Consider the following 17,046-nt stretch of genomic DNA (forward strand, 5'->3'; position numbering starts at 1 on the left):
CTGCTGCGTTGTACAGTACCATTAAAGGCTATGAGAATTGAAAAACACTGTCCACATGCTGCAGATTTTCTGCATGTCAATTCTTTGTGCGGATCCGCGTTTTTAGCCCTGCTCCTTTATAGAAATCCGCAGGTGTCATAACGCAGGGGAAAGCCGCACAAAATCTGCACTAAATCCGCAGGTAAAATGCAGGTCATTTGACCTGCGGATTTAGCCAAATCCAGGCGGAAAAATCCGCAGGGTAATCCGCAACGTGTGCACACACCCTAAAACTTTCACTTTAGGAAGGAAGTCCATGGTTCAACAGTAATTGTGGAGAGTCCCCTGCAGTCAGGAACCGAGGACAGGCAGGCATGAGGTAAAGGGGACAATTCTGTTGTATGGGAGGAGTAAATGTAGCCGGGTACTATTTTCAAGAATTCTGTAGAAATGACTTTATGAAGTGGGTTTACCTTTGTCCCCACACTGTGAATATTACATCATGTTGTGTTTGCTTTTACTGATCCATTAATGACCCTTTGATCTAAACTCCTGTGTGCTTCACTGTGTGATGACCTTTGGTTAATGCTGTATTTATTTTCACTTTCCTTTTCTGACATATTTTACATTATACAGTATATAAAAATGATAAACGTTCTTCGTATAGCACCAACATATTCTGCAGAGTGTTACAATTAGGGTAAGTTCACACTAGGCGTTTTTTCACGCAGCAAAATCTGATCTCTTGGAAGGAAAGAAGCTGCAGGAAAAAATAAAGTTTTTCTTGCATTTTTTGCTGAATTTTTTGTGCATTTTTTTTGCTGCAGTTTTGGCATGCTAGATTTGTCTCTTGCGCATGTTGATAAAAGTTTAGTGTTGAAAAAAAAATCTTGTTCCATAGAATCAGGTTTTGGCATAAAAAACGCAGCAAAACTTGATATCTGTGTTTTTTCTGTGTTTTTTCACCACCCATAGACTTGAATGGGTGAGTCTCATCCGATTTACATAAGAAATTAGTGCATGCTGGGATTTTTTTTCACATGCAGATTCAGTCATTCAAAAAAATTGCTTATCTGCACTGCCTCATCGAATAACATTTGTCGGGAGTGCTGGTCATTTTTTTCATGGACAGCACTCGGGCTGAAAATGTGGTCATGCGACTGAGTCCTTAGAGAAATAATAGATAGGTAAAATGATAACAAAACAAGAAGCCAGTAAAAAAGACACTACAAAAATGTTGGAAAAAACACTTAAAAAATTGAACTTTTTTTATCTGGTGGGTTTTGCAGCCTTTTGGTTTCACAGAGTCTAATTTGGAATGAATTCCATAAGGCTTCACTTCAGAGACGTGGCATGTGCTGTTTTTTTTTACCACCATATGCTTTTCAAAACCTCTTCAGGAAAAAAAATGTGGCTTCATATGAGAAGCAAAGTGGATTATAATATTTGGAGATCAAGATGAGTTTTTCAAGTGTTTCTGCAGTGGTTTTGGAACATGATTTAGGAGCAGATCTGTTCCACAAAACTTCTTTTTTGAATATAGCCTTAATGGATGTCCTAAAATACACTGTTCCATAAAAGTCAAGAAGTTATCTCGGAAGTACTTTGCAATGGTACAGAACACAGGGCACATGCCCCTACATCTTCCCCTTTGTTACACCCCTTGGTAAATGAAACACACCTTGAACAAGTCAAGTGACAAAGGGCAAAGATCTTATCAATGTGTGTTTGGGGTGGGGAGCAAACTCCCAACTATAGAGAATAAAAATGAAATCTAAATTGATATGGTTGGGCGGGTAACCTGGAGTTTGATCAACATACATGCCAATTAAAGTGATTTACCTCTCCTGTAAGCTGTTTGAGTAGCGGTGGTCTTTCCAATTTTTATTCCAATTGTTAACTCCTTAACTGGCTGCCTTCCTGCACAGATTGAGAACAATAATAGCTCATAGACAAGTTTACAACCAGAAATTACACTTACTGCCCTGACAATAATTGATGAATATGTGATCATACGCATTGCTGCAGAGCAGATCCAAATGAACTATCACTCAGATGTACTTATATGGTGTTCAGATGAATGATGTCTTATGAGAAGACGCAGCCTGCAACTGCTTTCTGCTCATTTAAGGTAGCAATGGCACTGGATGTTTCCTTAAAGGAATTATGATCCTAAAATACACATTGGTTTATATAACAGAAGTACTAACATCTAATTCAACAGGGTCGGGTTTTCTATGTCATTGTCAGCAGAGTAGTTAACTGTGGTAATGCAGACAGGGAAAGTAGGAGAAAAATACAAGCTGAGTTTAGATGGGTATAGAGGGATCTGATGATATGGATGTCAGATTGTTGCTAAGTGGATCAGAGGATGACGAGGGAGAAGTGTTGTGGAGAAGATGGAGATCCTTGAGTTAAAAACATTGACCTCCAGTTCATCAAGACTGGTGATTTTCATGCCTATTAATGAATTAGAAGAGTCTAACCAGTGGTGTGCGCCTCCGCAAGAAGGGGTGCTCGGGGTTAACACTGTGGACCAATTCTGTCTTCTCTTCACCCTGAAACTCCTCTTGTAAATGGGAACTTTCCCCATGTGTGCTGTCCTGCAGTACTCACTCTGCTCTTACTTGTAGGCCGGCAGCCTCTGCTCCATCTCTGTCCTTGGACTGGAATCAGTAACACACACCAGGAGACATTTGGTCCGGTTCAACCAGCTCAGTTTTACTGTACAGTTTACATACTGTATATTCAGCTGTGACAAGCAGTTTGGGGCAGAGCCCCCTCCAGTTGTTGCTCCTGTTACACAATACATTACAAGATCTTGCCTCCAGTCTGCCCAAACTCTCCCCACCTCAAAAGCTTCTCTTGGTACTAGAGGCTCCCCGTCCAGCAATCCATCTTTCCTGGGCCTCTCTGACCTTTCCCACCACCTGCGCACTGCAGTACTTTGCTCTGCCCTCAACAGGGCAGCGATGAAGCAAGCAGGAGGGCTGCGGCACAAGAAGATGGGAGGCGCTGGACCCGGACCTGCGACACCCATGGAACCGGACCGCCCCCCTGGTGAGTATAAAAAAACTTATTTTTCTTGTCTTGCAGGTCGGATTGGGGGCTAATCTACAGCATTATAGAATGCTGTAGATAAGCCCTGAAAGGCAGCAGCCGCATCTTTTATAGCGGCCAAATCAGGTGACAGGTTCCCTTTAACTGTATCTTACCCAGATTGGGCAGCCCTCCGCAATCCCTGGGGACAGCTTTCAGTTTAAACCCCTAGAAAAACAAAAATACAAGCCAGCTATAAGGATAAAATACACTTTTATATGTATATATATATATATATATATATATACTGGCTGAAGAGCCCGGGGTTGCCTTGGCATAGTAACCAACTGTGGATAGTTATAACAAATTATAATGACTATATTGCACATAAAAAACGTGCATCTAATCCTATCCTGTGTGATACTGACTGCTGAGCCGTGTATCTAATCCTATTGAGTGATACTGTCTGCTGAGCCATGTATCTAATCCTATCCTGTGTGATACTGACTGCTGAGCTGTGTATCTAATCCTATCCTGTGTGATACTGACTGCTGAGCTGTGTATCTAATCCTATCCTGTGTGATACTGACTGCTGAGCCGTGTATCTAATCCTATCCTGTGTGATACTGGGCTCCACCTGCAGTCTGTGTCAGAGGGTGGTCTGTGTTGGCACAGTAATAAATTGTGTTATTTCCAGCTTTACAGAAGGACGATAACACCATAGAAATGATAAGAATAATAGGCCTCAGTTACCACAACTGTCTACAAAGAAAACTGTTGCTGATAGCGACCAATCACAGCTCATTTTTCATCTTTTAAGCAGCTCTGGCACAGAATGGCGAGTTTTGAGTGGCAACTTTTGTGTTTCGACTTTTATGTGGCGAGGTTGGTGTATGTGTGGTGAAATATGTGCTGAGGGTGGGATATGTGTTGAAGCACGTGGTAGTGTGTGGCGCATTTTGTGTGTGTGTTCATATCCCCTTGTGTGGTGAGTATCCCATGTCAGGGCCCCACCTTAGCAACTGTACGGTATATACTCTTTGGCGCCATCACTCTCATTCTTTAGGTCCCCCTTGTTCACATCTGGCAGCTGTCAATTTGCCTCCAACACTTTTCCTTTCACTTTTTCCCCATTATGTAGATAGGGGTAAAATTGCTTGGTGAATTGGAAAGCGCGGGGTTAAAATTTCGCCTCACAACATAACCTATGATGCTCTCGGGGTCCAGACGTGTGACTGTGACAAATTTTGTAGCTGTAGCTGCGACGGTGCGGATGCCAATCCCGGACATGCACACATACATACATACACACCTACATTGAGCTTTATATATTAGATATACACTGTATATATATATATATATATATATATATATATATATACACAGCTCTGGCAAAAATTAAGAGACCACTGCAAAATTTCAAAATTTTCAATTTGTCTGATTTTTCTCTTTATAGGTAAATTTTTGAGTAAAATCTAAATTGCTCTTTTATTCTATAAACTACTGACATGTGCGTCTTGGCATGCTTCCCACCAGTCTTTCACACTGCTTTTGGGTGACCTTATGCCACTCCTGATGCAAAAATGTAAGCAGTTCTTCTTTGTTTGATGGCTTGTGACTATCCATCTTCCTCTTGATTACATTCCAGAGGTTTTCAATTGGGTTCAGGTCTGGAGGACTGGGGCTTGTATGCCTCTCCAGGTCTCCGGCTAACCATTAAACGACCAGGTGTTGGGCAAAGCTGAAAATTAGACTCATCAGAGAATCCTTATGGTCTTTGGCAAACTTCAGCCTGGCTCTCTTTTGCTTCTCATTGATGAAAGGCTTTTATCTAGCTTTACATGACTTGAGCCCTGCTTCTAGGCGCATGTTACAAACTGTTCTTGCCGTGCATTTCACCCCAGCTGCCATTTGCCAATCCTTTTGTAGGTCACTTGATGTCATCCTGCGTTTGCTGAGTAACATTCAAATAAGATGATCGTCATCCCGGTCAGTGGAGAGTCGTTTTCACCCTCTGCCGGTCTGTAGCTTTGTTGTCCCCAGTGTCTGCTGCTTGACCTTGTTGTAATGGACTGCCATCTTACAAATTTTAAGGATGGAGGCAACATGATGCTCACTGTATCCCTCTGCTAGGAAACACAGAATTGAGCCCTTCTTTTCCTCACTCAAAACTTAACTTTTTTTATATTACAGGAGGATTTATGTAAACTAGAAGCTTGGGCTGATAAATGGCAAATGAGCTTTAATGGGGATAAATGTAAGGTCATGCACTTGGGTAGAACGAACAAGAGGTATAATTATGTGCTTAATTGTAAAACACTGGGCAAAACTGTCACTGAAAAAGACCTGGGTGTATGGGTGGACGACAAACTCACATTTAGTGGCCAGTGTCAGGCAGCTGCTGCAAAGGCAAATAAAATAATGGGATGCATTAAAAGAGGCATAGATGCTCATGAGGAGAACATAATTTTACCTCTATATAAGGCAATAGTGCGACCACACTTAGAATACTGTGTACAGTTCTGGTCTCCGGTGTATAAGAAAGACATAGCTGAACTGGAGCGGGTGCAGAGAAGAGTGACCAAGGTTATTAGGGAACTAGGGGGTCTGCAATACCAAGACAGGTTATTACACATGGGGTTATTTAGTTTGGAGAATCAAAGGCTTAGGGGTGATCTTATTACAAGGTATAAATATATGCGGGGACAATACCAAGACCTTTCTAATGATCTTTTTACTCTTAGACCTGTGACGGGGACAAGGGGGCATCCTCTACGTCTGGAGGAAAGAAGGTTTAAGCATACTCACAGACGCGGATGCTTTACTGTAAGAGCAGTGAGACTATGGAACTCTCTGCCATATGATGTTGTAATGAGTGATTCCCTACTAAAATTTAAGAAGGGACTGGATGCCTTTCTTGAAAAGTATAATATTACAGGGAATATACACTAGTCTCCTTAATATTGCGTTGATCCAGGGAGCTAGTCTGATTGCCGTATGTGTAGTCGGGAAGGAATTTTATTCCCCAATGTGAAGCTTACAGTTTGCCACATGGGTTTTTTTTGCCTTCCTCTGGATCAACATGTTAGGGCAAGTTAGGATAGGATATGGGTTGAACTAGATGGACTTAAAGTCTCCCTTCAACCTTAATTACTATGTTACTATGTTTTCATCTCCTTTGGCATGGTTAAAAGTTATTTTTTCATTCCTATTACTTTTGGGATATTACTAGCACTTGTTTTGCCATCCAGCTTGTCCTATTGCAAGAGAATTGTGAACACCACAGCTGGGTTATTTATAGTTTTCTTCATTAAATAAGATTTGCTTCCGATGATCACCTAATCAGAAGCACATTAAGTAGAATGAGGTGTACTCTGGTTGGAATTCAACTGACACTTGAATGGAAAGGCTGTCAGACATGTAGAGGAGCTGAATTTTATAGAGCTGTGCAGTGGTCTCTTAATTTTTGCCAGAGCTGTATATATATACTGTATATATATATATATATATACATATATATACTGCTCAAAATAATAAAGGCAACACTTAATTAATACAATGTACTAGGATGTGTTCCCTTTATTTTTTTGAGCAGTATATATATATATATATATATATATATATATATATATGTATATCATATGCAAACAAAACATTTCTAGCAAATTCAGCCCACCTACCCAGACATCTTCTTGAGCCATTGCTCACTCTCTGCGCACTACACCAGAAATCTTAGTCATAATATTGCTGACGTAGGGAACTTCACAGCTCGTTGTGAGTTAGCTATGGCATCACACACCTGCTACGCCCTGTCCTGCTCCTGTTCGATCTACTCTGTTAGATGGAGAAACTAGTATGAAAACTTTAAAAGTCAGAAAACGTTTGTGCCACTCTGAATTATGTAACATTTTTGCCACTTTACAAAGCAATTTATGAGAATTATGGCAAAATTATGGTAATGAATTGGGGCAAGTCTGTTGATCATAAAATTAAGGTAACACTATAAAGGAATCTAGCACTCGTAGATAGGTCAAGTAATTGGAAACTGAGTTTTCCAATCTGTGGTACCATTAATGACTTTTTGATCAATTTGACCCTCATACAATACAGTGAAATAAACAAAAATATATACATCATGATGTTCGAAGATTCATGTACAAGAGTATGCAGACAAGGTGAAATGACCAGATGACTGACATGTCCAAATATAAGTGAGAATAAAAAAATATATGGTATATAATGTGTAGATTACAATATAATTAACATGGTAACATAGTAACATAATTTTGAAGGCTGAAGGAAGACCTTATGTCCATCTAGTTCAGCCTATTTTTAGTGCAGCTGTTCTGCATTGTTGATCCTGGGGAAGGAAAAAAACCCACAGGGTAGAAGCCAATTTTCTCCATAGGGAAAGAAATTCCTTCCCCTAAGCTGGGTCAACCATCTACCTATAATATTATGTTATTCGTAACCTTCTATACTGTTACTCACAAGAAAAGCATCCATTCCTTTCTTAAATTCATTCAGTGAGTTGGCCATCACCACTTCCTCAGGAAGAGAATTCCAGAGCCTCACTGCTCTTACCATGAAGAACCCTCTTTTATGCTGGTGCAGAAATTGTCTTTCCTCCAAACGAAGAGAATGCCCCCTTGTTCTTGTCACAGTCCTTGGTACAAACAGTTCATTGGAGAGATCTCTGTATTGCCCTCTGATATACTTGTACATATATATTAGGTCTCCCCTAAGTCTTCTCTTTTCTAGAGTAAATAGACCTAATTTTGATAACCTTTCTGGGTATTGTAGTGAACCAACTCCATTTATCATTTTAGTAGCCCGCCTTTGAACCCTTTCAAGTTCAGTAATGTCTTTCTTGAGCACCGGCGTCCAAAATTGCACACAATACTCCAAGTGTGGTCTGATGAGTGATTTGTACAGAGGGAGAATTATGTTTTTATCTCGTGTCCCCAGACCTCTTCTAATGCATCCCATGACCCTCTTTGCTTTGGTGGCAGCTGCCTGACACTGGGCACTCCAATTTAGCTTCTTATTGACTAAGATGCCTAAGTCTTTTTCCATGTCTTATTTCCCCAGCAGTTTCCCATTTAGTAAGTAATTGTAGCATCTGTTTCTCATTCCCATGTGCATAACCTTACACTTATCTGTGTTAAACCTCATTTGCCATTTTTCAGCCCAATTCTCCAATTTACTCAAATCTGTCTGTAGTTGCAAACTGTCCTCCTTTGTGTTAACTACCTTACATAGCTTTGTATCATCTGCAAATACTGATATTTTACTGTGTAAGCCATCCACTAGATCATTAATAAATATATTAAATAGTAGGGGGCCCAATACAGAACCCCGTGGTACCCCACTAGTAACCCTGGCCCAATCTGAGTATGCCCCATTAATAACCACTCTTTGTTTTCTATCACTAAGCCAGCTACCTACCCATCTACACAAATTTTCCCCTAGCCCAAGCTTTCTCATCTTACTTACCAATCTTTTATGTGGGACAGTGTCAGATGCTTTAGAGAAGTTGAGATAAATGACATCCAATGATTCTCCTTGGTCCATTTGAGAGCTTACATCCTCATAGAAGCTGATCAGGTTAGTTTGACAGGAGCGATCCTTCATAAATCCATGTTGATATGGAGTTAAACATTTATTAACATTGAGATATTCCATAATGGTATCCCTTAGAAACCCTTCAAAAATTTTACCCACAACAGATGTTAAGCTTACCGGCCTATAGTTTCCAGGTTCCCTTTTACACCCCTTTTTGAATATTGGTACCACATTTGCTTGCCGCCAATCAAAAGGAACAGACCCTGTTTCTATAGAGTCTTTAAATATAAGGAATAGAGGCCTGTCTATCACATTACTTAACTCCCTCAATACCCAAGGGTGAATGCCATCAGGGCCTGGTGATCTGTCAATTTTAATCATACTAAGGCGGTTCTGCACTTCTTCCTGGGTTAGGCAGGTAATACTTAATGGGGAGTTTACATTATCACTCTGCATTTCCCCTGGCAAATCCTTTTCCTGTGTGAACACTGTTGAGAAAGAAGTATTTAAAACATTTGCTTTTCCCACATCGCTCTCTATGATTTCACCCTCATTGTTCTTTAAAGGGCCGACACCATCAATTTTAATCATTTTACTGTTTATATAATTAAAGAATAGTTTGGGGTTTGTTTTACTTTCCTTAGCAATGAGTCTCTCAGTTTCCACTTTTGCTAAATGTATTTGTTTTTTACACATTTTATTTTTTTCTCTATAACTTTTTAATGCTTCTTCATTGCCTTCTTGTTTTAGCTTCTTAAATGCCTTGTTCTTGCTATTTATTGCCCTTTTTACATCCTTATTTAGCCACATTGGTGTTCTCCTGTTCCTAGCCCTTTTATTTCTGTACGGTATGGCTAGCTCGCAGTGGGTGGGTAAAACTGATTTAAATATTTCCCATTTATTTTCTGTGCTCCTATTTTTGAGGACACTGTCCCAATCAATTCGGCGAAGGTCCTCTCTAAGCTGATCAAACTTTGCTTTCCTGAAATTCAGCGTTTTCGTAACCCCCTTCCAGGGCACCTTACTGAAGGACAAGTGGAATTGTATTATATTGTGGTCACTGTTCCCTAGGTGCCCATCGACTCGTACTTCTGTTATTCTATCTGGCCTGTTGCTTAAAATTAAATCCAGGAGGGCTGTCCCTCTAGTTGGGCCCTGCACAAGTTGTGACAGATAATTATCCTTGGTTACTGACAGAAATTGGTTTCCTTTCTGAGATACGCAGGTTTCAGTTTCCCAGTCTATGTCGGGGTAGTAGAAGTCCCCCCATAATAATCACCTCATTGTGATTTGCTGCTTTGTCTATTTGTTTCAATAATACATTTTCAGTGGTTTCTGTTATATTTGGTGGCTTATAACAAACGCCTATGAGGATTTTATTACTTTTCTCTCCTTGTATCTCCACCCATAGAGACTCCACCTCTTCATTTCCCTCTTGTATATCTTCTCTTAGTGTGGGCTTTAAAGTGGACTTTATATATAGACAGACTCCACCCCCTTTCCTTTTTTTACGATCCCTCCTAAACAAGTCATATCCTTGCAAGTTAGCCGCCCAGTCATAGCTGTCGTCTAACCATGTCTCAGTTATTCCTACTATGTCGTATTTTTCCTCATACATTACCAACTCCAGATCTTCAATCTTATTGGTCAGGCTTCTTGCGTTGGTCAGCATGCAGGAAAGAAGTTTTGCTTCCTTTATCTAATCTTCCTTCTGAGTACCCTGTCTTGGGTCCTCTTTACCACATCTAGTATCCTTGATTAGTTTGTCCTTCTGCTGCATGTTCTTGTCTGCTGTTTTTCCTCCCATCCCCTCTTCTAGTTTAAAGCCCTCCTGATGAGTGTGGCAAGTCTTCTGGCGAATGTGTGTTTTAAACTTTTAAACCTATACTAATCGGCGATCGTTTGAAAGCCACTTTACACAGACAGACCAAATTAATGATGCGCAATGAGCGCTCTACACACGTAGGCTGCCATTGTTGTTTACACAGGATGATGCACCACTAAAATCAGAGTTTTTATCAATGCTCATTCACAATTATTTTTCAATGTAGATGTGATTTTAGTTTCAGGATAAATCTGAACTTTATGAAGCTCACTGGAAGCCCAATAAAGAAAACGGATAAATTATCAAAGTGAAGATGCTGGTTATGTCAGGTGAACCAGCAAGTTATAACTCAAGATAAGGATGGAATTGAGGAAATTTAGAGAAAAGTTCTGTATCTTCAGGTAAGATGGCTGGGTCCACACCAAAGGCACTGCAATAAAACAATACATAATGAATGTGAGCATTGTTACCGGAAACTAAACAGAGAAGATGGAAAGAGACTAAGCATCTCTAGAATGCAGCACTGGAATAACACGACTACTGTCACTATGGAGCAGGCGCCGTTCTTCTGTGTGGTGTCCGAGCACTCTATATGATAGTAGTGATGCCACATCATATTAGACTGAGTAATCCGATTGCCATAGCTGTAACTGTAAAATCTATAAAGCCATCTCATAGTTCTCAAACTGAACACTGCATCAAGGTTAGCACTCTATGAACCTCTACATGACCCTTGTTCAGCAGGTAATAAAAGTGGGCTACTTGATGGATTGCAGACACAAATTCCAGGCACAATTTGTAGAGGAATGTGGGAGGCGAGAAATTTATTGTCCTTGTGTCCCTATATCACATAACTTACTGCTGTGAGCTCCTTCCAAATTATGAATATTGTTTTTATGAACAGCAAGGGTCCTACAGGCATATTTACAGTGTCATGACAAAGTGGTGAACATAATGCATTGACCGAGTTGCCGCATCAAGTCCCAAATTAAAATCTGACAGACAACAATATTTATGCTATGTTTCCCTGTTTCCTATCTACAGAAAGCTAATTTTATAATCAAAAATATGGCATTGATATGTCCCTACTGGGACCTCCAGGGGCAAAGTTATTCTGAAAGTTTAAGATCTTTTAATTTTTGAGACCCTAGTCACATCCCATGGCCAGTCACCATATGAGCTCATCAAAGAAAGGTATGTAGGTATGGTTTTTATTCAATAAAAGCAGATGTTGAGTTTTTGTCATTGTCAGTCCCAGAAGACACAGTTTTCTGTGGTGTTGTACTGTTTCCAAAAAAAGGGAGTGCTTTCCTCCATAAAAGATCTGCACCATTTCCGTGATACAGCTTCAGAATTTCCTTTTGTTATTCCTTTTCATTTTATGTGTTTGTTTATATTGTATTTTTTCTGTATTTTATAATATGTTTGTACATTCTTATAAACAGTGCCTACTTTTTTTCCTCTTGTTCTAAAAACCGCACCCTGAAGGCATACGCCTCCTGTAAAGGGGGTTTTACACTAAGCGATATCGCTAGCAATATCGCTAAAACGTCACTGGTTTTGTGACGTTATAGCGATATTGCTAGCGATATCGCTATGTGTGATACTTACCAGCGACCGACTCCCCTGCTGTCCATCGCTGATCGTGCGAGAATGTCCGGCTCCATTTCTCGTTGGGCGCTTCCTGCTGGGCTTCCTGCTGTGACGTCCAGCGACGCGTGGAGGCGGGCGGGAGGACGCAGGATCGCTGTGTGTGAATGGTAAGTATCGTGCGCTGCGTCGCTGCTGCATCGCTGTGAGATCTTTCTGTATGAAAGCTCACTAGCGATCATTTAGCGATGCACCAGCGATCCTGACCGGGTCGGATCGCTGGTTGGATCGCTGGTGCATCGCTAAATGTAAAAGGGCCTTAACAGATGTCCAATCAGCCTGTATAAATGCTGTATAAACGATTGGTGGTGTCTGCTAGTTCCTTTTGTTATTGTGGAGTTTGGCAGTGAGCATACCACAGTATAACTATATATTGCATGTGATGGAATAGGATGTGAATATACTATACGTTCACAGTCAGTTCCCCAATAACTGAACCCATAGTCAAAACATCCATGGCCTCGTCCATTACTCATTAATCAATTGCTTAATTGTCCTAACGATTGGAGGTTGCAGAGTGTTGGTCCCTGATAAATTGGTGGCAGTGGTGGAATATGTGTGATTTCCTCTGTTGTTCCCTGACGCTGGATCTTAAAATTAGGGTAAACAATACATTTCTGAAAATTTCTGAACTAAATGGCTATACTGAGTGACAGAGCCTTGAAGACGGATCTGTAAAGTGGGATTCACACAGGAGGGGGCATAAGAGCAGGGGCGTAACTAGAACTGATTGGGCCCCATAGCAAACTTTTAAACGGGGCCCCCTCAAAGACACCCCCCCTCAAAGACACACCCCTCCAGGAACTACATTTCCCAGAGGTCCATGCGGCAGGCAGCTCTGCAGAGAGCTAATAGACAGCAAGGGCTCAGGGAAGGGGCGGGACTGAACTAGTCTGAAGCAATACACTCTGTGACTGGCTGCAGGCAGGGAGGCGGGCCCAATATGTGCTTCGCTCCCCACAGCAGGCACAGAAATGCAGCGTAGGCTGCGAAATCATAGTGTACATTTTTTCCGCCGGGGCCCCGGATCCCCTACGCCAGTGGTCCCCAACCTTTTTTGCACCAGGGACCGGCTTCAAGCAAGGCCATTCTTCCATGGCCCGGCAGGGCAGGGCTGGAGGTGTGACAGGGGCGGGGCTTTGGTCATAAGGGGGTGGGGCTATGGACGCGATTGTAGTTTAGCAGTGCATACTTATCATTTAATTATAATATTTATAATGTGACTCAGCTCACCATAGGTTTTGAATGAGTGGGAGCACCTGGCTTGTTTGTTTCTCTGTTTCAGTGGGAGCACTGGGCTACTTCTACTGATGACCGTCACTGCTAATGATGATTGGAACCTACAAGGAAATGGAGCATTGAGCACTTAAGAAAAATTGTACTGGAGTACGGTACATGCTGATTATTGTCTAATCATCAGAAAATGTATGTGTGGTTCCACCCGTCCTGTCCAGCTCTGTGTGGCTTCCCCTGTTGTATGCATGGCTCCCCTGTCCCATCCTTGTATACATGGCTCTGCTCCTACTCTCCCATCCTGTATACATGGCTCTGCTCCCATCCTGTATACATGGCTCCGCTCCCACCCTCCCATCCTGTATACATGGCTCCGCTCCCACTCTCCCATCCTGTATACATGTCTCTGCTCCCATCCTTGTATACATGGCTCCGCTCCCAACCTCCCATCCTGTATACATGGCTCTGCTCCCACTCTCCCATCCTGTACACATGGCTCTGCTTCCACTCTCCCATCCTGAATACATGGCTCTGCTCCCACTCTCCCATCCTGTATACATAGCTCTGCTCCCACTCTCCCATCCTGTATACATGGCTCTGGTCCCACTCTCCCATCCTGTATACATGGCTCTGCTCCCACTCTCCCATCCTGTATACATGGCTCTGCTCCCACTCTCCCATCCTGTATACATGGCTCTGCTCCCAACCTCCCATCCTGTATACATGGCTCCGCTCCCACTCTCCCATCCTGTATGCATGGCTCTGCTCCCACTCTCCCATCCTGTATACATGTCTCTGCTCCCATCCTTGTATACATGGCTCCGCTCCCACCCTCCCATCCTGTATACATGGCTCTGCTCCCACTCTCCCATCCTGTACACATGGCTCTGCTTCCACTCTCCCATCCTGAATACATGGCTCTGCTCCCACTCTCCCATCCTGTATACATAGCTCTGCTCCCACTCTCCCATCCTGTATACATGGCTCTGCTCCCACTCTCCCATCCTGTATACATGGCTCTGCTCCCACTCTCCCATCCTGTATACATGGCTCTGCTCCCACTCTCCCATCCTGTATACATGGCTCTGCTCCCAACCTCCCATCCTGTATACATGGCTCCGCTCCCACTCTCCCATCCTGTATGCATGGCTCCGCTCCCACTCTCCCATCCTGTATACATGGCTCCGCTCCCAACCTCCCATCCTGTATACATGGCTCCGCTCCCACTCTCCCATCCTGTATGCATGGCTCTGCTCCCACTCTCCCATCCTGTATACATGGCTCTGCTCCCACTCTCCCTTCCTGTATACATGGCTCTGCTCCCACTCTCCCAACCTGTATGCATGGCTCTGCTCCCACTCTCCCATCCTGTATACATGGCTCTGCTCCCACTCTCCCATCCTGTATACATGGCGCTGCTCCCGCTCTCCCATCCTGTATACATGGCTCTGCTCCCAACCTCCCATCCTGTATACATGGCTCATCTCCCACTCTCCCATCCTGTATATATGGCTCTGCTTCCACTCTCCCATCCCGTATACATGGCTCTGCTCCCACCCTCCCATCCTGTATACATGGCTCCCCTGTCCCATCCTGTATGTGTGGCGCCCCTAAGGGTTCAGTCGCCACAGAGGTACTGCACCTCCTCCTGAGGTGTGGTACCCCACCATTCAGGTAAGGTGGAGACACCTGACCACACTCCAACACCTGCATCCCACACAAAATTGTAGTGTAGCAAAGCACCCTTTGGTGGCTTCCTGCTTGGAACACGAAGCGTGCTGGGAGGCGGGAGGAGATAGTTGGCACTAAAAGAGCGGGAAGAGTTTGGGATGTGGTCAGTCTGACAGAGTCAGTGGAAGAGTGAAGATCCCCTGAGTGGGATGGATGAAGGAAGTGCTGCGGCCAACCTCAGTGACCTGGGTCCGCTGGCACAGGAAAGAGACATTGATGGAAAGCCTGACTCTCTCCATAAGAAGGAATTATTAGTACGGAACGTAAGGAGAGGAGGACTAAGGATTAGGGTTAGAACAGAACCCTTCCCAAGTTCACAGAGCAAGGCCGGGGTCCGGTCCCCGAGATTGTATGGATACTAATGGTCCTGGAGCAGACACTGGAGGAATGGAAGTTGTCACCACTTTATTCCCACACCAGACTTGGGGGCACAACAGCAACGATAGTGAGCCGGGACTTGGTAGCAAAGAGTCCCCGAAGCATGCTACAGCTGTCTGCCGTACAAGTAGAGTTCATAGGAAAATCTGACCGGAGGAACTCCAGTGTAACTCAGTACTGTGAGTACTTCACTATAGGCGCAAAAGGGAGACGTTCAGAAAAGGCACATATGTTGGTGGAGTGTTGGGAGGGAGTGCTTCATCTTGCCTGGAAGTTGGCTGAGCCCCTGACCTGGAGGATACGGTACCGAGGCGGACACCTGTATACTCAACAGACTGTGAGTAAAGGTTTGGAACTACATGCCCTGGTGTCCTCCGCTTATTACTGCGCCAACCCACTCAGCACTGCTACATCTTGGTGCCGGACACTACACTCTCTCCCTTAACACCAATCTTCTTCATCTACTCTGCCCTGGGACTTCAGCCCTCCCTGTGGAGGGCTACACCATCATTGCTGCACCACACCATCTGTCCCAGAGGATCTGTTTGCAGCGTCGGCTTAACATCTTCATTGCCGAACACCACAGGTGGCGTCACGAATCATTCACTTATAAAATTTAAACATCATCATCCACTCTATTCCCCTTTTACAATGGACGCCCAGGGCCACAGACCGGGTCACAGCTACCGTGACATCTCCCATTGAAACCAACGGGCCCGGTACCGAGCACCCCACAGCCCTGGCACAGGGCGATCCATATGCATGGCTCCCCTGTCCCATCCTGTATGCATGGCTCTGCTCCCACTCTCCCTCCCTTGTATACATGGCTCTGCTCCCACTCTCCCTCCCTTGTATATATGGCTCCGCTCCCACTCTCCCTCCCTTGTATATATGGCTCCGCTCCCACTCTCCCTCCCTTGTATATATGGCTCCGCTCCCACTCTCCCTCCCTTGTATATATGGCTCCGCTCCCACTCTCCCTCCCTTGTATATATGGCTCCGCTCCCACTCTCCCTCCCTTGTATATATGGCTCTGCTACCACTATCCCTTCCTTGTATATATGGCTCCGCTCCCACTCTCCCTCCCTTGTATATATGGCTCTGCTTCCACTCTCCCGGCCTCCCTTGTATATATGGCTCCGCTCCCACTCTCCTTCCCTTGTATATATGGCTCCGCTCGGCTCCCACATCCTCCCTATCATACTTACCCTCACGTCGCTGAACTTCCCTCCCGTCGCTGAACATCCCTCCCTGCATCTCGCGGTGCTTCAGCTTCTTCCTGTGCGGAGCGGTCACGTGCTACCGCTCATTAAGGTGCATGAATATGGACGCCACGCCTATGAGAGAGGAGTGGTGTCCATATTCATGATCTTAAATGAGCGGTACACTTGACAGCTCAGCGCTGGAATCTGGATGAAGCCGCCGCGCCGACAGGGACCGCTATGCAGGGTGAGTATAAGCTGCTACACAGCCGCCAGCTCCCCTTGTGTCCGCGGACCGGCAAGAGCACTGCAACGGCCCGGTGCTGGGCCGCGGACCGGTGGTTGGGGTAATTAAATTGCACTACCAGGTAGCGACGATCGGAGCCGGGGACCCGGGCCCCTATATGGGCCGGGCCCCAAAGCAACCGCTTCAGCTGCTACACC

At 44.0% G+C, this 17,046-nt stretch overlaps 1 long non-coding RNA gene across 1 annotated transcript; it reads left to right on the top strand.

The window, feature by feature from the left end:
- Nucleotides 1-344: 344 nt before the first annotated feature.
- LOC141049531 (uncharacterized) lies at nt 345-10,809 on the top strand. Its single transcript, XR_012220379.1, has 2 exons — nt 345-3,039; nt 10,647-10,809. It is a non-coding gene; the product is annotated as an uncharacterized lncRNA (long non-coding RNA).
- Nucleotides 10,810-17,046: the final 6,237 nt, after the last annotated feature.

This window comes from Dendrobates tinctorius, unplaced genomic scaffold, assembly GCF_039654945.1.
Source record: "Dendrobates tinctorius isolate UK_male_01 unplaced genomic scaffold, ASM3965494v1 ptg000145l, whole genome shotgun sequence".
NCBI classification, from domain to species: Eukaryota; Metazoa; Chordata; class Amphibia; order Anura; family Dendrobatidae; genus Dendrobates; species Dendrobates tinctorius.